The sequence below is a fragment of the Adiantum capillus-veneris genome, chromosome 19, assembly GCF_014529385.1.
Source record: "Adiantum capillus-veneris isolate H3 chromosome 19, ASM1452938v2, whole genome shotgun sequence".
Classification (NCBI taxonomy): Eukaryota; Viridiplantae; Streptophyta; class Polypodiopsida; order Polypodiales; family Pteridaceae; genus Adiantum; species Adiantum capillus-veneris.
In genome coordinates, this window is record NC_140949.1 from 134650550 (window position 1) to 134675219 (window position 24670).

Here is a 24670-nt window from a genome sequence, read left to right on the forward strand (position 1 = left end):
TTTGCTGCGTAAAGAGCTAGAGTCGAAGATTATGCATCAGGAAGATGATATGGACACTTTCCTTGCTAGTGTCAAGGATATCAATGAGCAACTTATTTATGCAGGTGAAGTCATTTCAGACAGTTCCCTTGTGCAGATTGTTCTTGATGCCTTACCAGATTCCTACCAGACTTTGGCTGGTACTTGGAGACTGATGACCCAAAGAAATCCTGAAGTTGTCAAGTTTGATGCATTATGCACATTGCTGTTGCAAGAGTCACTTTCCAGAAAAAATAGAACTAGGCAGCGTGCAGTTGAACAGGCTTTTATTGCTTCTCAAAGAAAGGGTGGTAACAGCAATGCGGCCACTTCTTATGGTTCTGCTGCGAGTGGCAAAACTTCTGTTCCTAATGCTTCTGCTGGCAGTACTTCGTCTGGAAATTCTGGTGATAAGGGCAAAAAGAAGATGCGTTGCCATTATTGTAAAGCTAATAATCACTTAATCAAGTCGTGTCCTAAGTTGAAGGCCAAAGAGGGTAAGAAGAAAGAGGGTGGTTCCACTGCAAATGCTGGTTCCACTACAAATGCAGCCATTGCTGAGTCTTCTGTGATAGGAGACTGTGTTGCTGATGTTCATGCAGAATGGGCTTTTAGTGCAGAGTGCACTTACAATCCTTATGTCCATGATGCATGCTTGTCAGTTGCTGCAGATTCACATGTGTGGTATTTTGACAGTGCTGCTACAAAGCACATTACCTCACATCGTGAATTGTTTACCTCTCTTGAGTTTGTCCCTCATGGGAATTCAATCACTTGTGCCAACAATGCCTCTTATCCGGTTCAGGGAGTTGGAAAGATTGTGGTTACTCCTGCAAATGGCAGTTCCTTCACACTTGTTGATGCACTTTATGTACCTGGGATCAAGAAGAATCTCTTAACTGTATCCGCACTTGCTAGACTTGGACTTGTAGTCAAATTTGTGGATGAGAGATGTACAATTCATGATGTCAGTTTTGGTGATGAAATTGTTGCATCTGGCCTTTTGTGTCATAAGCTATATAAGCTCACTTTTTATGACAAGTGTGGACAAAATTTTTCAAATGCTGTTGCAGATTCAAGGGCTATTTCAGATGCAAAAATTTGGCATGCACATTTTGGTCATCTGAATTTTGCCAGTTTGCTGCGTTTGCAGAAATCTGATATGGCTGCTTCTTTGCCGCCTCTTGAAGCACCTGTCAAACATGTTTGTGAAGGTTGTATTTTGGGTAAGATGCAGCGTTCTAAGTTTCCAAAGGATGGTTCAATTCGGGCCACATGCAAGTTGCAGCTTGTGCATAGTGATGTTTGTGGGCCCATGCAAACTCCGTCCTTGGGCAATTACCTTTACTTCGTGACTTTCATTGATGATTACTCCAGGCATGCATGGGTATTTCCGCTTAAACCAAAGTCGGAAGTTTTTATGTGCTTCAAACAATTTCTGGCTATGGCTGAAAATGTCTCGAAATGTACTATAGGCACCCTCCGTTCCGATCGAGGGGGGGAGTATATGTCTCATGAATTTAATGCATTTCTGGCTAGTCGTGGGATAAAACACCAATGTACAGTGCCTTATACACCTCAGCAAAATGGTGTTGCTGAGAGGAAAAATAGGTCACTGACGGAAATGGCACGATGTATGGTCAAAATTCAAGCTTTGCCGCATTCTTTTTGGCTTGAGGCCATCATGTGTGCCACTTATGTACTTAACAAGTGTCCTATGAAAGCTTTGCAGTCTATTACTCCATATGAAGCATGGCATGATAGAAAGCCTTCTATTGAGCACATGCGTGTTTTTGGCTGTTTGGCATATGCTTTGGGGCCACAAACATAGTGCAAAAAATTGGATGATAAGGCTATCAAATGTATTTTTGTTGGTTATAGTGTTGAAAGCAAAGGTTACATGTTATATCATCCGCAAACAAAGCGTATTTTGGTTTCACGGGATGTAGTGTTTGTGGAAGATTCTCTTCAGCCCTTGCTGTCATCTACTAGAGACAGTAATGTAAGCTCACAAGACATTTATGACACTTTTTTGCCTCTTTTTAGTGGTGGAAATACGAATGTAATTTCCAATGAGGCAAATGTACAGCCTATGGGGGTTTTTGAAAATGTTACAGATCAGCCTGTTTACTGATGCAGATGTATTTGATGAGGAAAGGCCTGAAAATGAGCAGGCTAGAGGTATGCCAAAATGGCTGGTACACACTTTGCGTGACAATAAATTGGATGCACCTTTGTCTAGTCGTACTCGTTCAGGCTCTCACCATGAATCTTATGCATCAGATTGTTATGCTTTGGCTGTGTCTAGCTTACATGATGTTGAGGAGCCTCTGTCTTTTGATGAAGCACAAAATTCAGAAAATTCAGAAAGCCTCTGTTATAGAAAATTACACATGGACTTTATGTGATTTACCTCCTGGAAAAAAGTTTATTGGTACGAAGTGGGTTTACAAGTTGAAACGCAAGCCGGATGGCGAGATCAATCGCCATAAGGCTTGACTTGTTGCAAAGGGTTATGCACAACAAAAATGCATAGATTATGAAGAGACTTTTGCTCCCACGTGTCGTATGACTACTGTGCGTTTTCTATGTGCATTGGGAGCTCCTTTTGGTTGGGATGTACATCAATCAGACATGGTGGAATACTTGAGGAAGTTTATGTAACGCAGCCTCACGGTCTTGTCATAAAAGGACAAGAGGACAAAGTGTGTAGATGTAAGAAGGCTTTGTATGTGTTGAAGCAATCTCCTCGCGCTTGGTATGAGAAAGCTGAACGAGGCTTTCGTAACAGTCCAACAGAAAGCACATTGTATGTAAAGCGTGAGGGTGATGTACTTCTCATTGTGGTTCTTTATGTCAATGATTTGTTGATCACTGGACCAAATGAGAGACATATTGCTGAATTTAAGGCTGATTTGAATGCTACTTTCAAGATGAAAGATTTGGGGTTGTTGCATCATTACTTGGGTATACAATTTAAGCACTGTGATGGTGGTATTGCCTTGTGTCAGAAAAGTTACATAGAGACATTGCTATGTAAGTTTGGACTTGAGGATTGCAAACCTATTGCCACTCCCATGGAAACAGGTTTGAAGTTGAGTCTACATGATGCTGGAAATCCTGTTGATGTCACTCTTTATCAAATTGTTGTTGGCTTCCTCATTTATGTATGCAACACGAGGCCGGATATTCAGTTTGCAATCTCACAGGTTAGCAAATCTATGCGTAGCCCAGGGTCTAAGCATTGGCAGGCTGTCAAGAGGATTTTCCACTACCTTAGTGGCACTTTACATCTTGGCTTGTTTTATCCCAAGGGGGGATCATTGCCGCCAGACTTATATGCTTTTTCGGACTCAGATTGGGCTGGTTGTTTTGACACGCGAGTGTCCACAAGTGGTTTTTGTTTCATGCTTGTAATTCATGTATATCATGGTTGAGCAAGAAGCAACCTACTATGGCCACTTCGAATTGTGAGGCTGAGTACAGGGTAGTCTTCACAGCTACAGTGTGTATGGCTCAGACGCCTTATGGCTGATTTGGGTGTTAGATAGGACACTGCCAACACTATCTACACTGACAGTCAGAGCACATTGGCAGTTGCAAGGAACCGAGTTTTTCATGCTCGCACAAAGCACATTGAGGTGCATTACCACTATGTCAGCGAGAGGCTCTCAGCAGGAGAGATCAGCTTGGCTTATGTGCCAACACAGGACAACCTTGCAAACCTTTTCACAAAGGCATTGTCTCGTGAGAAGCTTGAAGCTTTCCACAAAGTTTTGGGCTTACTCCCCTTTGTGGATTGATCATGTCCTAAGGGCATGGCACTTCCCTTTACTCATGTGCCAGCTCTCGTTCACCGCATCACTCCAGGGGGGATTTGTTACCATATATACATGTGGTAGTGATGTGTGTGAACACACTAGTACCGCCGGGGCATTTTTTTCCTCATTAGGAGGTTTTTTTCCCCGTGCATTGTATATACGCCCATCACTCCAGGGCTATGTATCTTTCCATTGCACACTAAGTAACACACTCTCTATTGTGTGCCTTGAGATTCCTTCGTCTATTCCAAGCTGTGTGTGTCTCTTTGCAACTGTAATTCCAACAGATTTTGTGGCATCTGGTCCATCCTTGACTGCCTGTCCATTTTTCCCACCGGGCCTAGCCACTGCAGCATCCTCTTCCTCTACAAAAATAGAGAAAGACAACACAGACTTACAAACAACCTCACATTCAGCGCAGGTAAGCATATGATTTGCAAAACACACTCATACTTACTCTTCACACCACGATGCCCATCGACCCAAGACTTTGCCACCTCGGGGATCACCATGTTACAATCAGGTTTGGCACAATGATCCCTTCTTAGTAGCAAAGCACTAAAGCAAAGGCGGTATACTGATATCGGCACTCAAGCATAAAGGTTCCTACAACTCTTGCAGACTCCAAGAGCTCACCACATGCAACACACATTCCAAACACATGGATCATCTCCCTCGAATCAACAACCTGGGGCCTAGGATATAACATAAATCTCTTCGCGTTGAACATCAGCAATCGTCTGCTTCACAAATAGGACATGACCTTGTGCTTCCTTCCATGTTGCCTCCAGCACATCATAATCAGCCTGTTGTCAACCCGCAATAATACAAACAATCCCAAATTAGAACCCAAAAGCTAGCAGACTGTACCAAAGGCACCATGATACCAATTAGTACCAAAATGTAGCACCAAGGCCATCATACTACCAATTAGGACCAAACAGTAGCAAACGGTACCAAGGCTGTTATACTACCAGTTACTACCAAAAACTAGCAGACAGTACCAAGGCCATCACCAATTAGTACCAAAAACTAGTAGACAATACCAAAGCCATCATACTACCAATTAGTACCAAGAACTAGCACACAGTACCAAAGCCATCATACTACTAATCAGTACTAGAACCTAGCAGATAGTACCAATCCATCATACTACCAATTAGTACCAAAAACTAGCAGGTCATTAATACAGAAGACAACTATAAACTACCAAAATTAGTACCAAATCATAACCAGGAGCTACCAATTAGTATCAAATCATAACCATGAGCTACCAATTAGTACCAAATCATAACCATGAGCTACCAACTAGTACCAAAATCATAACCAGGAGCTACCAATTAGTACCAAATCATAACCATGAGCTACCAATAAGTACCAAATCATAACCATGAGCTACCATTTAGTACCAAAAATCATAACAGCCACCAAAAGAGCATTGTAAAAAGCTACCCTAAAAGTACCAATACATTCAAAGTAGTGTCGTTACAAAAGAACCATAAACTACCAAAGGGAGTGCCAGAATAGTACCAAATGCTACCAGTTAGTACCAAAAGCATTACGAATACACCCAAGTCCACCAATAAACTACCCAAAAGCAACCAAAACTACCAAAATAACATTTTTAGATCCACTCAAAAACTATCAAAGCATTACCAAAAGCTACCTGTAAGGGTTTAGTGGTACTAGCAACACAACCAGAACTACCAAAACGACCAAAACAGTAGATTTATCAGACTACTGGCATGCAGGGTCCTTTGTTGTCGCATGGCATCTCTCAAAAGCATAGAAGCATGAAAATTTTGCAAAGATTTCCCCACAAGATGGAGGGGCTTGATATACCTTGTGGAAGAGGAACCTACAATCTTCAAGGAGTCTTGGGTGCATGTGATTCAAGTAGATCTTTGCATTCTTTTGGTGGCTTTGCTTGAACACCGTCATCCACTCGTCGTGAGGGAGGTCTTCATCCCCAAGATCCTTTGCAAGCACCCCCTCCATGATGAGACCATACTCTTCGTGAAGCTCCTCGGCTGTATAATAGAACTTGGTCAAAATAGGGTATTCTTCCATTTTGTTTTTGCCTGCAATGTGGAAACACAAAGCTCAAATGTTAGACATGACCTCCATCTACCAATCCAAATACTTAAGCATGCTTCCTAAATGACCTTCTATTGGCAACATTTCAGCAATATCAAACTAAACCCTACACCCTAAATAGCCCTTTGGTCACACAGATGATCTTACCAATGCACAATTTGGTACTGACCAAATTTGAGGCTATACAGAGTTATCATTGTACAATACCAAATTTGGTACTGTAAAGTACCAAATTTGGTAGTATAGAGTACCATATTTTGAACTCTAAACTTCCTCATTTTCTTAGTAAACCCTCTTGTCCTGCAGGGTATGATAATAGTATACAAGAAGACCCTTCTGCATAGATGCATAGATGAAACAATACATTCACAATTGTTGAAAAATCTCCTGAAATTGTGTTCGGCTAAAGGCACATATGCTTGAATCATGAATGCATGCAATGTGAAAAAAGGATAGAAATGCAAAGCTCATGAGCAAGAAACAAAACACTTACATGCAATGCATAGATGAACACTCGTGCAATTGTTGAAATTTCTCCTGAAATTATGTTCGGTTCAAGGCATTAACACTCACCAAAAACCCATATCAAAGAGACTCTATAAAATAAACTCCCATTCAATTCTGTCATACGCTTTATCAAAATTAATCTTAAAAAAGATATAACATGATCTGACTCCTCTACATACTCCATCTCTTCCCATAAAGTAATTTGGCATCAAGAATAATTGTTAGCTGCTCAGCTAACAAAACCAGAAAAGAACATCGAAGGGACACCACTCTCATTTTTTATCCCAATTGATTGTATTAAACCCCATTGTATTAATGAGAAATCCCACAAAGTCCAAGGCCGTTGTAACATTATTGATTTCCATTGAGTCTAAAGGGGCGGAGGGCCTCCAAGTTTGTAACTATATGTAGTACTTAAGCCTTGTTATTGAGCCCAAATAGTTAGAAATCCATTCTTTGAACCTTGACTAAGGTATACAATCCAATTTTTGTAACTGTTGACCTAAGTTTTTGGATAATGAAGTGAGCGTACACTGTAGAAACTTATTGTGAGTCTACTATTTTTTCAACTCTTCATGTCTCTCTCGCGGTGTTGCATTGCTTTGTGAGCATACCAATGTGTTTGTGGGTGAAACCTCTTTCATTTAAGCTTCTTGCGATAAAAGTGTGTTACTAGTTGTGCCTGTCTACGAGCTATTTTTGCTCCCTATGCATAATACACATACCAAAATGGGGTTTTGACCTTAGGAATAGATAGAGCACATCTAGAGGAATCCATAAAGTGCTCGAATGCCAAAACCGATTGACCTATCCAACTAAACCCTGCGAGTTGAAATCTTTACAAAATACTCTTTCTGGAGAGATTTCTATCTTTGCCTACCAGATTTTAACCTTTTTCATTTTTCTTCACAAATTGATTTTCCCACAAGTTTTAGGATTTACCCACACCCTAGTTTCAAGTTTTAGCCAGATTTGACTTTTCCTTGTTAATTTTTCTCTATAGTCAGTGGTTTTTTTCCAATTTTAAATCTCTCACCAAAAAGACAATATTGTCATTTTGACACCAAATAAATATTTGTCAAGCTGTGGGGACTCCATCTATGTGATAAAGAATGAAAGTACCCTCACAGATAGGTGAAGCCATCTTAGGCGCGCCTAAGATAGCCAGATCCAATTTTCATAGCTGGGGCAAATTGGGTGTACCCAATGCTTGTAGAAAGGGATTTTTAGATATTTTGTAACTTTAGATTGACAATTGTGGAATCACATACGGTTTGAGGTGCTGATGTGTAGGGAGTTACGGCCGTGAAAAAACAAAAGTGAGACAAGGAGTGAAGCATTGTATACGAAGCCAAGGACAACTTTCCATGTTTGAAGTATAGATGTCTAACTAAGTTATGTGAACCCATATATGAACTTAAGATCTGGTAGAGTTTTGGGAAACTTGGGTACCTTCAAAGAGAATATGAGTAGAGCATCCACATGATATTCGCAACAGCATGTATATCTATCTTTCAACCGCCGTACAAAAAATGGCTTCATCATCTCAAACATTCTCATACCTATTTTGCAATCTGGATGCTTTTCTTTGAAACTGTAGAAGATCTCAACCTACAAGTATGAGAGTTACAAAGCGGTTATTATGTTAGTTATGCTAATTAGTATACAAGCCATGCACGAAAGCATATTGTATGTAACCACCAGCACTTACAGTATGCTAACTAGCACTTATAGTATGCTTCCATGCATGTGAAGTATGCTAACTAACACATTAAAATAGCTAATTGGTACATTCAGTATGCTAAGTAGCACATTTAGTAAGCTAATTGTTACATTCAGTGTGCTAATTAGCACATTCAATATGCTAACTAGCACAAACAGTATGCTAACAAGCACATTCATTATGCTAACTAGCACATTTAGTATGCTAAGTAGCACTTAAAGTATGCTAATTAGCACTCACAATATGCTAATAAACACATACAAAGTGCTAACTAGCACTAATCATATCCTAACTAGCACTTACAATATGCTAAGATGCACTTACATTATGCTAACTCGCACTTAGAATATGCTAACTAGCACTGACAGTATGCTAACTAACACATTCAATAGGGTAATGGGTACATTCAATATGCTAAGTAGCACATTCAATTTATCTAATTGGTACATTTAGTGTGCTAATTAGCACATTCAATATGCTAATTAGCACAAACAGTGCTAATTAGCACAAATTATGCTAACAAGCACATTCATTATGCTAACTAGCACATTCAATATACTAAGTAGCACTTATAGTATGCTCACCAGCACTTAAAGTATGATAAGTAGCACTCATAAAATGCTAGTAAGCACATACAAAGTGCTAACTAGCATTACAGTATGCTAAGATGCACTTACATTATGCTAACTAGCACCTTGAGTACAAAGGGGACTTAAACTTACAATATGCTAACTAGCACTTACTGTAAGGTCTCTACTTTCAAATTTCACACAAGTTTTATTACGCAGTTGAATTTTCTTTAACCACCACTTATTATTTAAGATATTCGAGTTCAAATTATGAATCGTAGGCTGAGAAAACCTAGAATTTAAAATTTACGCTACAAAATTCTGACATGATTAGCTATATGAATCACTAATTAACTTATTGCAAGACTTATTTACTGATTGTAGAATTTTCTTTTACTACTGTAAAGTTAATATAAGACTGTAAAGTTTAACTTTAAAATGTAAAGTAAATTATCATTAAGGAAATAAGTAAAATAATTATAAAGACAAAAGAATACACAGGGATGACAAATGAAGGCACATGGACTCACCTGGACTCACATAGGAGGGGACAAAGTGGGACACACTGTCACATGAAAAGGAGAGGCTAGTCTTGACCAATCTTAATGAGGGGGGCCTGTGTAGCCTTATCTTTTGATGATAATGACAAAGTGGTCAAGCTGATGGGTACCACAAGGGTACCAAAAACGCGGGTATGATTTTTGGGGGGGGGGGGGGGGGGGGGAAATTATTATTTTTTTTGGAAAAAAAAAGTTGGACGTTTTCTTTCTGCTATAAATAGAGCATCCATGCTCACACTTTAGATATAGAGATTGCCTCTATAGTGCTCACGAAGTGCTGCCACTTCTCTTAGAGAGAAGGCGTCCACAAACCACTAAGAGAACAAAAACTCTAGTGGACTAATAAGGTGCGTATTAATCAAGCATTCAATTAACTTTAGGAATGATGTATGTGTGTTATCTCTTACTCTAATCTCTCTAATAGATTAGTAAGATTCAATTAGCTATGTGTGTGTGTGCTATCTATTACTCTAATCTCTAATGGATTAGTAAGATTCAATTAGCTTTAAGAAGGATATGTGTGTGTGTGTGTGTGTGTGTGTGTGTGCGCTATCTCTTACTTTAATCTCTCTAATAGATTAGTAAGATTCAATTAGCTATGTGTGTGTGTGTGTTATCTCTTACTCTAATCTCTCTACTAGATTAGTAAGATTCAATTAGTTTTAAGAAGGACATGTGTGTATGTGTGCTACCTCTTACTCTAATCTCTCAAATAGATTGGTGAGATTCAATTAGCTTTAGAAAAGGATGTGTGTGTGTTCTCTTTTACTCTAATTTTCTAATGGATTAGTAAGATTCAATTAACTTTAGAAAAGATTTGTGTATATGTTTTCTCTTACTTTAATCTCTCTAAGTATACCTACTCTCTCTAGTCATTACATCTTCACTATTAACTTATGCATAGTTAATTGAAAGTTAATACATAAAAGAACTCATCATATTCTTATTATACATGATGAAATTCTCATTCACCAATTTTATTGTCAATTAGATTAAGTAGAATTTTGAATAATACTAAAAATTGATTTAGTTAAAGTATAGAAATTGAAGTTAGAATTGGATTAGAAATGTGAAGCATAAAAGTAATGCATTCCTAAACTTTCACTCATAGTTTACACATTTAATTTTTAATTAATTACGATTAGCAAATATTTGATGTATAGAAATTAGATGTAAAACAACAACAATAAGTGTGAATCCGAGTTGGCGAGGGTTCAAATTACATACTCTCTTTGGAAACAAGAGATTACTAGGGAAATTGACCAATTTAAAGTTCTAAGTGTATAACATAAGTGTAGTACAAAAAAATGGCTCCAAAGCGTGCTCGAACCCAAGGCGCTAATGATCATGAAGCTGGTACAAGTAACGGTGGAACCCCTGCTGAACATGCTATGTCTCCACCAATCGGACCAATCGGAGCTATGGTACAGGTTAGTATTTCAATTTATGGTTATGCATCATTGCATATGCGAGACCATAGGAATATATTATTTACCTTATGAAAAGAAAACACGGACCGAAACCACGGGGCTTAACCCCAAGAAACTCGTCATATGTTTGACAAGTAGGAAAGATTGTCTGGTTAAACTGGTTGCTATAGGAAAGAATGTTTGTCCAAAACCTTCGGTATGGTTTCTCTCAAGTCTCTCTACTTATTAGCGCTGGTATTATGTGGCAGTTGCCGCGGCGTGAGATGACGCCCAGGATGGCACCGCTGATGCTGTGGTGGGAGTACACCCAGCTTAGCCCAGCTGGATACTACAGTTTTGTTTTGCTGTGGCATGGCGTGAGGATGACGCCCAGATTGGCACCGTTGTTGCTGTGGCGGGAGTACGTCCAGATTAGCACAACGAGTACTTGTCGAGCGGTATGGGACGCTCATGAGGACAAGGGTTTTTATAAATAATGTATATACCGATCGGACATAATAGCGCCAGTAGAGATTCTTGAGTGAACCTAATCCAAGGGTTGTTGGTTTAAAATTGGACGACTTCTTGTTTGACTATTGTTTGTAATACTGTTTGAAGGGCTATTTAACGAACTAGTATCATAAATAAAGTAAAGGAACATGTATGTTTAAACAGTGTGGTAGTAATTAGATAACAAAAGAAGGGTGAGTGTGGTGTGGAAAGTGGGAGAATGATATCCCAACGGTATCATTCTATGGACGGGTGGACCCGATGAGTCGGGTAACTTTCCAACGCTAGAATTTTTTTTTAAAGTCATAAATCTTAAAAGAGACAAACCTTGGCGGCTGTGCTTCTGAAACATGGGGAAAAAAGCGCACAGGTTGGTCACTCTAAGATTTATACTTTTAGGTATAATTGATTATAGATAGTTTTTAGATAGGGTTATGGTGGTCACGCTCCGCCATAGTGAGATAGGACCAATCCTTCACTAACGGTTCATGCCCGTGGCTACGTAGTAGCTAAGGCAATGTCCGTTGGTTTTTCCTTCTCAGGATTGGAGACCTATCAAAGGTACTCCGCTCCTTTGGACAAAGGGGCATGGACCTCACATTGGTATCAGAGCCTAGGTTAAAGCTTGGGGAGATTTTTAGATTGATGTTTTGATATTGAAGGATACGAATGTTTGAAATAATAGAAGAACCTAGAAAAATTGTTTTGAGTTTTTATATGGTATTGAAGACTGAAATTTCCTGGTACAGGAACATGTTCATTCAGCCTACCAGAAATTCCAGGTGTTCACCATCATGTTTGAAAATGCATGCCAATCACCAAATTATCAGTTTCGAAAAAGGGTGATGATGATTTTGGATAGGGTGTTTGCACCACCTATTCCAAGGGTGCATAGAGGATGGGGTATCAACTGGAGTCCATCTGGAGGAATCTATACCATCGATGCTGACAAGATATGGTACATGGATACCAATCTCAAGAAACTTCGTTGGGCAGAGGAGTTAAAAGTCATCGAAGTTTATCTTTTCCTTGGTACTAAGAATCCGGATGCTACCATTACCTTGGGAGGAGAAAAGATATCTCAGACTCAATGGGTCTATAACCAAGTTACAAAAGTTATCCATGGTGGTAGGATTCGACCCATATGTGTATCTCGTAGCTTTCAAGGGTCAAAGGAAACTTATTATTTTGATCCTTTAGCCTATCCTTTTGTAGTCACTAAACTCAAAATAGAGAGACATTACAATCCTTGGACCTAAAGACTACCAACCTTGGTAGAAAATAACATGTGTATAAATAAAGTTTGGATTAATATTATGTTTTGTTTGTATTATTGTATGATCAAGTCTTGCCTTAAAGTGGATTAAAGTTAGAGTATCCAATAAAGTTTCACTTAATCTATATTGCACAGAGTGCGGTGTACACATCTCTTCAAGAGAAAAAACTACTTCTCAAACAAGCTAAAGTTCCCTCTTTCAAAGGGGAAGGATCCCTAGTTGAGCGCGATGCAGAAGTGTGGCTCGAAGAGATGGAAGATTATTTTGCTGCTGCTCGTACTACTCCCGATAACCAAGCAATGTTGGCTATGTTTCGTCTCACGGGGGATGCCAAGCTTTGGTGGAAACAACACTGCAAAGATAATCAAGTAGCTCAAAACACTCAAACTTGGGAAGACATTAAGTATGCTGTCAAAGGACGTTATCTTCCACCCGCACACGAATCCCTTAAGATGAATGAATTCTTCAACTTACGTCAGTTTCATCTTACAGTGGAAGAATACTACTCCAAATTTGTAACTCTTAGGCGCTATGCTCCGCCAATGATCGCAGATCAACAAGTAGCCCGTTTCTGCCAAGGGCTAAATGCTCCTTTAAATACTCGTCTAGAAGCCATGAGGCCTGTAAATTAGCAAGATGCTCTTTTAAGAGCTAAACCTTTAGCTAAAAAGATGTCAAAATCTCAAAGGGTACGAAATGGAAATTTAAGGAATGCTGGAAGGAGAGGACGGCCTATGATGTGGAACCAAAGGCAAGTTTACCTAGTTCACCAAACTCATCCAATAGTTGCAGCTTCGGGAGCTCAAAATGCAGATCTTAGATGCTATGAATGCAACGAGCTAGGACATTTCAGGAATGTATGTCCTAGGCGAGTCTCCGCAACAAATACACCTAATCGAGCTAGAGGACGAGGACAAATAATAAATCGTGGAGGAAGAAATGGAGGACGAGGTCGAGGGCGCGGAATGGATGCCAGAGTCAATGCTATCATAGGAGAACCAACATTGGGAGAAGAACAAGAGGAAAGAGCAACTCTACATGCTGCAATTGATAACCCAAGAGCAAGACAACAATATGTTGTCATTCAAACACCTGCAAATCACCAAGGTGAAAAATTTGAGCTTCTTATTGATTGTGGTAGTACTCATTCTTTCTTGTCACCTAAATGTTTAAGGAGGTTAGGACTTAATCAGCACCCTGCAAGAAAGATGAGAGTTGAATTAGCCAATGGAAAGGAGGTGTTATCTCAGTACACTGTGGGAAAAATAGATTTCAAGTTGGGAGAATACTCTACTTCTGCTACTTTTCGAACCTTACCCATAGGAATCTATGACGGAATTCTTGGAATGGATTGGTTAGCCAGTCATAATGCCAATATCCATTGTGCCCAAGGAAGTGTTACTTTTGTGGACAACCAAGGTCAAGAAGTCACTATTCAAGGCCAGAATGGACGACCAAAAGCTTACTTGGTCAAAGCTAATCGTCTTTTGAAAGGGTTACGCAAGGGTCAACAAATTTTTGTAGTCAAGCTAAACAAAGTAGAAAAATCTTCTTCCAACCCTGAACCAATGTGGCTAGAAGAATTTTCGAATGTTTTCCCTGCTGAACTTTCTGAACTACCACCACCTAGGGAGGTAGACCATGAAATCAAAATTTTTCCAGGTAGTGAACCAGTCTCAAGAGCGTCGTACAAGATGTCGCTTCCAGAGGCTATAGAACTCAAGGAGCAGCTCAAGCAGTTGATTGAGCAAGGGTTTATCTGACCTAGTACATCTCCATGGGGTGCACCTGTTCTCTTCCAAAAGAAAAAGGATGGCTCTCTTCGACTTTGCATAGATTATAGGGGCTTAAATCAGGTTACCATCAAGAATAAATATCCAATTCCTCATATCGATGAGATGCTAGACAGATTACATGGAGCCAAAATATTCACGAAGATTGATATTCGATGTGGCTATCATCAAATTCAAATCCAGGAGGCTGATATCTCCAAAACAGCTTTCAACACTCGTTATGGTCATTACGAATTACAGTGATGGCTTAACCCCAAGAAACTCGTCATATGTTTGACAAGTAGGAAAGATTGTCTGGTTAAACTGGTTGCTATAGGAAAGAACGTTTGTCCAAAACCTTCGGTATGGTTTCTCTCAAGTCTCTCTACTTATTAGCGCTGGTATTATGTGGCAGTTGCCGAGGCGTGAGATGACGCCTAGGATGGCACCGCTGATGCTGTGGTGGGAGTACACCCAGATTAGCCTAGCTGGATACTACAGTTTTGTTTTGCCGTGGCGTGGCGTGAGGATGACGCCCAGATTGGCACCGTTGTTGCTGTGGCGGGAGTACGTCCAGATTAGCACAACGAGTACTTGTCGAGCGGTATGGGACGCTCATGAGAACAAGGGTTTTTATAAATAATGTATATACCAATCGGACATAATAGCGCCAGTAGAGATTCTTGAGTGAACCTAATCCAAGGGTTGTTGGTTTAAAATTGGACGACTTCTTGTTTGACTATTGTTTGTAATACTGTTTGAAGGGCTGTTTAACGAACTAGTATCATAAATAAAGTAAAGGAACATGTATGTTTAAACAGTGTGGTAGTAATTAGATAACAAAAGAAGGGTGAGTGTGGTGTGGAAAGTGGGAGAATGATACCCCGACGGTATCATTTTATGGACGGGTGGACCCGATGAGTCGGGTAACTTTCCAACGCTAGAATTTTTTTTTTTTAAAGTCATAAATCTTAAAAGAGACAAACCTTGGCGACTGTGCTTCTGAAACATGGGGAAAAAAGTGCACATGTTGGTCACTCTAAGATTTATACTTTTAGGTATAATTGATTATAGATAGTTTTTAGATAGGGTTATGGTGGTCACACTCCGCCATAGCGAGATAGGACCAATTCTTCACTAACGGTTCATGCCCGTGGCTACGTAGTAGCTAAGGCAATGTCCGTTGGTTTTTCCTTCTCAGGATTGGAGACCTATCAAAGGTACTCCGCTCCTCTCGACAAAGGGGCAGGGACCTCACACTTACAATATGCTAACTAGCACTTACAGTATGCTAAGATGCACTTACATTATGCTAACTAGCACCTTGAGTACAAAGGGGACTTAAACTTAGAATATGCTAACTAGCACTTATAGTATGCTAGTAAGCACATACAAATTGCTAACTAGCATTACAGTATGCTATGATGCACTTACATTATGCTAACTAGCACCTTGAGTACAAAGGGGACTTAAACTTATAATATGCTAACTAGCACTTATAGTATGCTATTCAGAACCTACCATATGCTAACTAGCACTTACTGTATGCTAACTAGCATTTACAGTGTGCCTCCAGGTATGGCTTGTATACTAATTAGCATTACTAATATGATAAATAACACACTCTATAAGGTGATCAACATATTGAAGATTTGAACTAGCATATAAGTATAGCATGTTCTGGCTAGAATAAACCATAAACAACCACAATGTAAATAACAACCAGTATGCTAATTGTAAATAGCATGAATAGCATGTTACATGTGAAAGGAGTGGGCCCAAATTGCTTTCAATTGTTTTAAGCGAGTGCCGATTGAGCGAGTCTTGCAAGATGCATAACCCAGGGGAGCATCCTCAAAGCATTCTTGGAGGCAAGCCAACAAGCTTTTGGAAGATGCAAGATGAGGGCAAGTTCAACAGGGTATGTTTGCATCATTATAGCATGTGCTCTAAATGAATCTATGTTGATACTAGTTCAAGCACCAATTTTAGATTGTTATCCATTTAGCTTCCTCTATTTCAATGTGAATTATATTCTTTGATGTTTCAGGTGTTTGTCTTTGTGGGTTTTGATTATCTAGTGTGTGCATGCATGCATAGAAACATTGATGAAGTTTTACATATGGTGCATGCATCCAAAGTGTATTGGATTTTTTTATGATACCTTTAGTCAATGAAAGTATCAAGTTTGGGATGGTGTTACCAGCCATGTTCGCTTCTGTATTGGTGTTACTTTGATGGGGATCTTGAAGATCTAAATGGTGTTGATGACTTAATTTAGCTTTTCTAAGTCTATTTTACCTCTTCTTGCAGCTGTTTTGCATGAATGCATAGTTTCAAGTACATGAAGAGGGATGCTTCTAACAAAAGCAGATCCCAGATCCATCATGTCAACTACATGCCTTTTAGGATAGTTTACCGCATTCATATAGCTATAGGTCTTGTCAAGTGGACCAGCTAATGGAAAGCCTACAAAGAGATGTTGTGCCTCTAGAAGGGGGCTGATAGGTTCTTAGTACTATGAAGGTAGTGTACAATTATGGTCATTATGGCTAGTCAAGGCCGCATTAGCTCTAAATATATTAGACATGCGCACACATGCACATGGTAGTACAAAGACTTGTGCCTTGTCTAGATGTGGGCATAGTCCAACCGCTTGATTTATATTTGGTCTTAATGCATGTTGAGATTTTGAGGGAAGGTTTGTTGGATAATGATTATTATTCGGGTGGACAAGGGAAACCCGTAATTCAATGTTAGAAAACTTTGCTTTTTTTGTTTTATTTTTATCTTTTCGTGATTTTGGAGTTCTTGAAAAGCAATGTGCTTTTTAGGATGACCTAAATATAAAAATACTAATTTTAGTCATTGTTGGGACACAATCTAACCTGATCAAATGTTTATATATTGATCTATAATGCTCAATTTTTGGTACGGACGATTACGTCTACCATCGTACAGTTATATGTATGTATTATATGGAGTGGTGCAAGATCTCCATCACCATCTCCATAAGATCTTCTCTCTCTTTCGTGGGAAGAAGAAGAAGAAGGAATCTCTCTCTCTCTCTCTCTCTCTCTCTCTCTCTCTCTCTCTCTACTTGCTTACTATCTTCTCTTTTGTTTTCACGGTGTGCGCCTTCTTCATCGACTTTGTGGCAAAAACCTCTACATAGCTCTCATCATGGCTCTCTTGTGGCAAATCAAGAAGTCTTTTGATATTTGGTAATCACTTCTCAAGCATGGTAAGAATCTCTAAACTCCATAGCCATCATCTCTTTCTCTCTCTACTTCCTTTTTGACTACCCTCTTGGTGGCTGTTTTTTTGTATATCAGGCCATGTATGGGCTTACCAAATGTGTACAAAGATGATCCATGCTTGTTTCATCATGTTTAGCATGTTGATTTATGTACACAGTGTGTTTATAATCGATAGGTGCATAAAAGCGCTTTCGTTTCACGTCATGTAGGCGGTAGGAACATTGTTTTGATCCTATCTCCCAAAATAGATAGGCAGATGAACAAATCTACTCAACCAAAATCAAAACCTTGATTAAAATTTTTGATAAATGTATTTACTTCAATTATATCACTTCGTGAGTGTGAGTTATTGATCATTCTTTATATGGGGTTACCTATGCGCGTTGGGGTGCTACCAAGGGGGAGTACCATATAGCATCGTGAGTTTGATGAGTGGTTAATATATGTTTCATGGTTTGTTTTGGTGAGTTGATTTCAAGTCTTTGATTTCCATAAACTTATATGGGGATGTATGGTTCGACAACCTGGATTGTACAGACAAATATGTATAAAGTGGTTTTCTTTCTTTGTCACGGTTGTTTGCATAAGTCGCATATGGATAGTGTGATGTGATAAGGTGTTAGTGTATGTTATGGGAATCAGCTTAATGCATTAGTTTGAGGTTGAATACTTTCATTTACATGTTATCCATGCACACAAAAATAGTAAAAAGTTGTTTTTACATATGTGTGAAGCTATGACAAGTGCTTGACCAAAGTGGTGGAGCTATTTTGCATCATGGTTAAGTTGATGGGCCGATTTCATATGATGTATGGAATCATATGGATGGATGTGGATGCCGCATGTGCGTACGGATACTACTTTCCACCCTTTTAGGTCAAAACTAGCTCTATGTGTTGTTGGGGCGGGGGGGGGGGGGTATGGTCATAGTGTAGCACTTGCATGCATTTTTAAAATGGGATTTTCAAGTCATTTCTAGTCATCTCTCGCTGATCTTTTATGCATTAAAAATTTCATCTCTTAAGGGCCATGTATTGAATTCAATTGATTGCATTGAGTATAGTCAAACTACAAGTGTGGGAGTTGGTTCACTGAGGACTATGGTTAATGGTCAAAGGCTGAGATCCCTCATGAATTATGGTAAAGATTTTGATTATGGAAGCTAGTGTGGCTCTAGGATCTTTCTTTTTTTAGGATATGGCTGTGTTGCCAAAATGCTGTTGAAATTTTTACAACTATGTTATGTGCTAAAGTGGTTTTGCAAGATTGGATGTGCATCATCCTAACTTCGGTGGAGTAATCACCCATGCGATAGGATTGGATTATGGTTTCTGGTTTTGGACTGAATCATGAAGTGATTTTGATAGTTTATGATGGAAGTGTAAGGGTAGAAACCCTGTACAGTGTGACTGCTTATAAAAGATTGTTTGTGCCTTTGATGAAAAATATTATTGTGATTGGACTCATGTGTTATGTTTCTCATAGTAGCATCATTACAAGATTAGGATCACCTACGTCGATTATCCTTAGATGAAGAGGTCGATGACCTGAGGCATTGTTAAATCAGGGGTGTTGCTTCTATCTTCTTATTTTTTAAAGTTCATCTACACAGTTGGTGCGTCGGGAGTTGAATGACCTACACAGCTAACACGTCGGAATCTTGCCTTGGATTTTCCTAAACACTTTATGTTAGGTATCGAAGAGGCGTGGCACCTAAGCTAGTATGGTTGGTGTTGATTTCCTACAACTTGTTGGTATTTGGAATCCTTTTAGAGCTCGAGTTCATGGAGAAAGGTGAAGCGGCATCAGGTTATGTCTTGCTCAGATAAGTTGGAGGTATTCTGGCTCACTCTTAGCGAAGTGAAATTCTCTCTGTCTGCAGTAGAGCGGAAGTGTATCAATGGACTAGTCAATCTCTACACAAGATTTGGTACTCTGCTAGTCGTTTATATTTTTGATGTTATAGTATACCCAAATTCTTTTATAGCATTAATTCAGGGTTGCATGTTTCATTTATTTAGGACATTTAAAGGTTCTTTGTTTTCATTATTTTGTGTCTTTGTGCACTCTATTTCACCCTCCACTCTTGTCTCTCTCTCTCTCTCTCTCTCTCTCTCTCTCTCTCTATTCTCGCAATCCAATGTACACAATATATTCACCCTTCACCTTGTTATTTTTCTTGAAAATGCTTTCATCCATACCACTGTAGTAAACTTATGAAGCAACTAAGAGTTTTTATAAAGAGAGAACTCTCAAAGAAAGGAAGAAAAAGGGTTCTAAGTTGAACTCATGCAAGGATATTTTTTTACCATATGGGATCCAATGATGTTAACGAGGGCGTAAACTTTGTTTCAAAGGGAGGCAATGTCACGTCATCAACAACATCATACCATGAAGCACACGCGTCATGCGTAGCTAGGGTGCTGGCATTAGGAAAAATATGGACTCTCCTTGGGCCTTTTTGATTAGTGAAGGCTTAAGGGAGAACCAATGAGAAGGCTCTTGGGATATCACCTAGAGGGGGAGGAATAGTAGGGGTGCAGCCTAATTGTCTCCCTCTTCAATGCTTGGTTCTTAGAGAGAGGTGGGAGGTAGGCTAGGGGGGGGGGTAAATAGGAGGAGAGAGGTGTCATAAAAGAGGGAGGGACCCCCAAAAAAAAAACGCGCATGCTTAAAAACCCAAAAAATTGAAAATTTTTTAAAAGTTCCAAAGTTAACCCATTTGCCTCCAAAACATAAACTAACTTTAAAAAGTCAATTTTTTCCCCCAAAATCCACTTTCTCTCTCTCCCTCATTACTTTTCTCTCCCACACTCTCCCTCTTCTCCCTCCTCCCATTCTCTCTCTACAGTCAAGGCAGCCATAGCCAAAAGCTTTCCACTACTCTCTTCCTCTCTCTCCATAGCTCCCCCTTCTCTCACACATCCATCAACCCTCTACAGTCCCACACTCCATAGCCCACAGCTCCACTATCCTCTCTACCTCTCACTCCTCTCTTTCTCTATCTCCACTGTCAAAGCCACCATAGCCACCATAGGCAGCTCACCTCACCCTCCCCTCAGCTCCTCATTCTCTCTCCACAGTACTCAACTCTTTCAAATCCCTTCCTAAGCCCAACTTCCCAAGCATGTCCACACATAGACAGCCCAAACCAGAGATAGAGGAGATTGTGTTGCACAACACAAAAGACTCAGAGGGGGTATGGATCCCATAAGTGTTCAAGAAGGGTGCATGGATCTACATGCAACCGTCACGTGCTGGACCTCATCGCGTACGGTGTCGAGGCGTATTGGAACATCATTGGAAGGGCCGGCTTATGTTTCCTAATGTTTCATCGAAAAAACTTACCGAGCAGCGAATATTCATGTACTCCCACAAGTACGTGGTGCCGAAGTCAAGCCAAAGCTATGGTAGGTTAGAAGCCGTGGAGACACCCTCATTGCAGAGTGTAGAATGGACAACTCCAGACCATTGGGCTTTGCTTTCTTTCAAGCGCAAGGTGCTGCAAGATTTCCAAGGGTCCCTAAAGTTTGGTAAGGCAACCAGATCGGTGGGTCTCAGTTGGCATTGTCCCATTCATTTGTTTGTGCATGCATTCCGCTCTCTACCGATTGTAGAAACACCAACAATGTTTGTTTGCAAAGAAGTTGACATAGATGCAATGGACACCATTCTAGGTGTCAATTGAGGCTATGTTGACGGTTTGCATGATGGTGACCGTTATAAGTGCAATGTGTCCCCCACACAGCTTTGCCTTCGGTATTCGAAAGCAAGGTGCACCTTGTATGCACGGTTTATCTATGAGAGGTGGATGCACAAACGTGGCAAATGGATACCCTTGCAGCTGACATCCGAAGAGATTCAATCCTTTGAAATTCGTGTCCACATGCCCAATAACGAGGTGGAGGTGGTTGCAGTGAATCCGCATTGGACTCTTGCCAATCTTTGGGAAAACTTTGTCATAATGGGATTCGAGGATGTCGGTAATGCATGTTTCAAACTAGAACAACGCAAGGTCTGCTTTGTGCTTCCTTAGCTACCTTTTCTTATTTTCTGTGGGTTTTTGTATTTTGATTGCCCATTTTTGGTTGTATAGATTGGAAGGCGGATGGAGGCCACTATGCTTGTTTACAAAGATTGGGCTACAGACGAAATCATCTTGTCTAAGTGAATTGGCTTGTAACTTTAATCGTTTATATATTGGATATTTTATTAAAGATTTTGAAAAGTTTTAAGGTGTTGTACTTGATTTTGTACTTGAGTTTTAAGGTGGTGTAAATTTATTTTTTAAATCCATATTTTTTATTTTTTTTGAGATAGAATATGTCTATATAAGGAGGACCACCTCCTCATTTCACCATTTTCATCCCAGCATTGCAGAGAGACCTAGCATACCCAATCACGCAAAGAGAAGACATGGCTGCTACTAGTGCTTTAGATGCATTCCTTACTAAGGTTGGGCATGCAAATCGCCCTGAGCTTCAAGCATTTTTCACAACCCAACCCGATTTGGAAACCGCCTTGACCCTCCACTCTCAATCTCTTGAGCACATTACTTCATACATTTCCACGTGCATGGGGAGATTCATTGTTGAGTTACCAAACTGACCAGGGCAATGGGTCCCTGAAGGCCTTCTCCACCACATCTACCAAGGGGACAGGCCATTTCATCAGCGGCTTGCACGCTTTACCACCATAGCACAACCCGCCGGACAATATGCGCGGCTTGAAGCTGATGATGTGCGAGCAATGCGTAAGGGAAGGATCGGAAACACTTTTTTCTCTGTTCAGGCCATAATGATCTTCCTCCTTCACGAGTGCCCAGCAGGCCTTGACGTAGTGCTATCTCACTTGCAGATCGGCGGGGTATTGGCTAATGTGAAGGACCCCAAGCCCGCGGCCATTGACTCATCCGCAGAGGAGAGGACGCTTGCCTTGACCTACCCTGTAGGGATTCAAGGCCTCTTGGAGGCCTCTCCATCAGTCGATTCATCCTCCGGACCGCCAGAAGGAACCACCACTCGGTATTCCATCCCTGAGGTAGAGATTACCCGCTTCTCCTCCATTGTGGTGGGTGGGGAGGAGTTTGTGTTTATGCACGATCTGGAGAAATCCTTTGAGCTTCGCATGGATGAGTGTTTCGCCATCCTCGATGCCCATGGAAAGTTTGAGCTTGATACCACCACCTCCCATGACGATGATCTCCTACTGCCCATGGGGAATACTTTGGCTGACACAGTGGCGATTCCACAAGCCGAGGTGGCAGCGGCCAAGCAAGCCAAGGTCTCTGAGGGGGATTTTGTGGCCGTGCAAGCCATGTGTTTGGCTAAACGCGCAAGAGTGGATTCACCACCACCTGCTGCAACACCTGTTTTGCTTGATCCAAAGGGGAAGTCAAGCGTGGATCTTTACTTGCACCCAGATGCCGATGAGGAGGATCGTAGACAAGAGGTATAGATGCTCACTTACATTTGATTGTTACAAATGATTTTGTTAATGTTATATCATAATTCTGTTCCATATCTCAGAAAGCCTATGTTCTGCAGGATGTTCTGGAGGTTGACGCCTGGGCGCAACGGTCAGGGAGGAGGAGGACGCCGTTCGGACCTCAAGCGGCACTTGCTCACTACCTCAGCACACTTCCCACTGGTGTCGTGGTGTTTGTCCATGCCAACTACTCTCCCAATGGTCGCTACAACATTTTTGCTCTCCGTTCACTCTCCAAGGCGTTGTGTTTAACAACACTTGCCCAAATGGCCAACTTTGTAGTGCTTGTAAAGAAAGATTTTGCAATATCCACTTTCGGTGTAAACTTTCGCGGGCGCCTTATTGCCCATGTTGGCATGAACCAAGCTGTAGGGGTTAATGACACCCAAGAAATCACGACCACTTTACTTAATAGGGAGCCACCCCAAAAGGCCAAGCGCCAGAAAATTGTAATTAGAAAGATCCTAAAGCAAAAGCCGGATATCATGTAAAGCATTGATTTCTTTAATAAAACTACTTTTTGTTGTCTATGACTCTCTTTCTTGCAAGGTTTTGAATTTCTTATATGTTGGGATTCCATTGTGTATGAGAAGCACCATAATTTTTGCTATGACTACTAAAGGGTTTGGCAGGCATTAAAATTTAAAAAATGTATACTTTGTTATATCTAGGCTTCCAAAGTTATGTATGTGCCTAGTAAAGGGCTTGGAAGTCCCTAAACAATGCTACCACAAGGGCGCGCATTAGGGCTTTCCATCAGCAGATGAAGTGTGCAAATGCGCGCCCTTGTGGCAGATTAAATTGGACACATCTAAGAGCATACCCAAGTACAAAACAAAGTTTCAAGGCATTAATACCCAGTTACAAAAGAGAAACACATGGATACCCAGGTAACCTTAAGCCCATCTTGCCCCAGATACCTAAAGATGTATTAACAAACCACAAAACTATGGCAATATCTAAACCCTTCTTGGAGAATAGGAGCATATCCAGTTACAAAACAAAGTGAGAAGACAATAATACCCAGCTGCAAAACAGGAAGACATGGATACCCAGGTAACCTTAAGCCCATCTTTCCCCAGATACCTAAAGTTGTATTAACAAACCACAAGAGTAAACTTTGTGGCAATATCTAAGCCCTTTCTGGAGTTTAGGACTGACATGGACTAATGGGGGATGAATTCCAGCAGCATCTATGCTAATTGAAGCATTGAAGCAAACAAAACATACTTATTCCTTGTCAAAATTGTGTGGAAACCACTGGAGAGTGTCAGCAAAGCACTAGGAGAGGCTGCCACAAGGGCGCGCATTATGTCCATCCATAGGCCTCTGGAAGCCCCAAATGCGCGCCCTTGTGGCAGCCAACTTGGGGGCATTCCAAGCCATTTTGAACACTTTGTAGATTTTTTTGCCATGCAATAGTGAGTCACATAGCATGGATACATCAGGAAGTGCATGCCCCACTTAGCCAAGGTGCTAAACGTAGGCAATTTTTCACAATAACAAGTTAATGGCTACATACATACAATAGAAGGTAGACAAAACTTGAACCACTGCTACATTGCATGGTGCACAATTAAAACAATACAATGCACACTGGGGTATACAATAAAAGACGCTTATATTCAAATTCTTCCCAATACAATGCACAGAGTGGGAT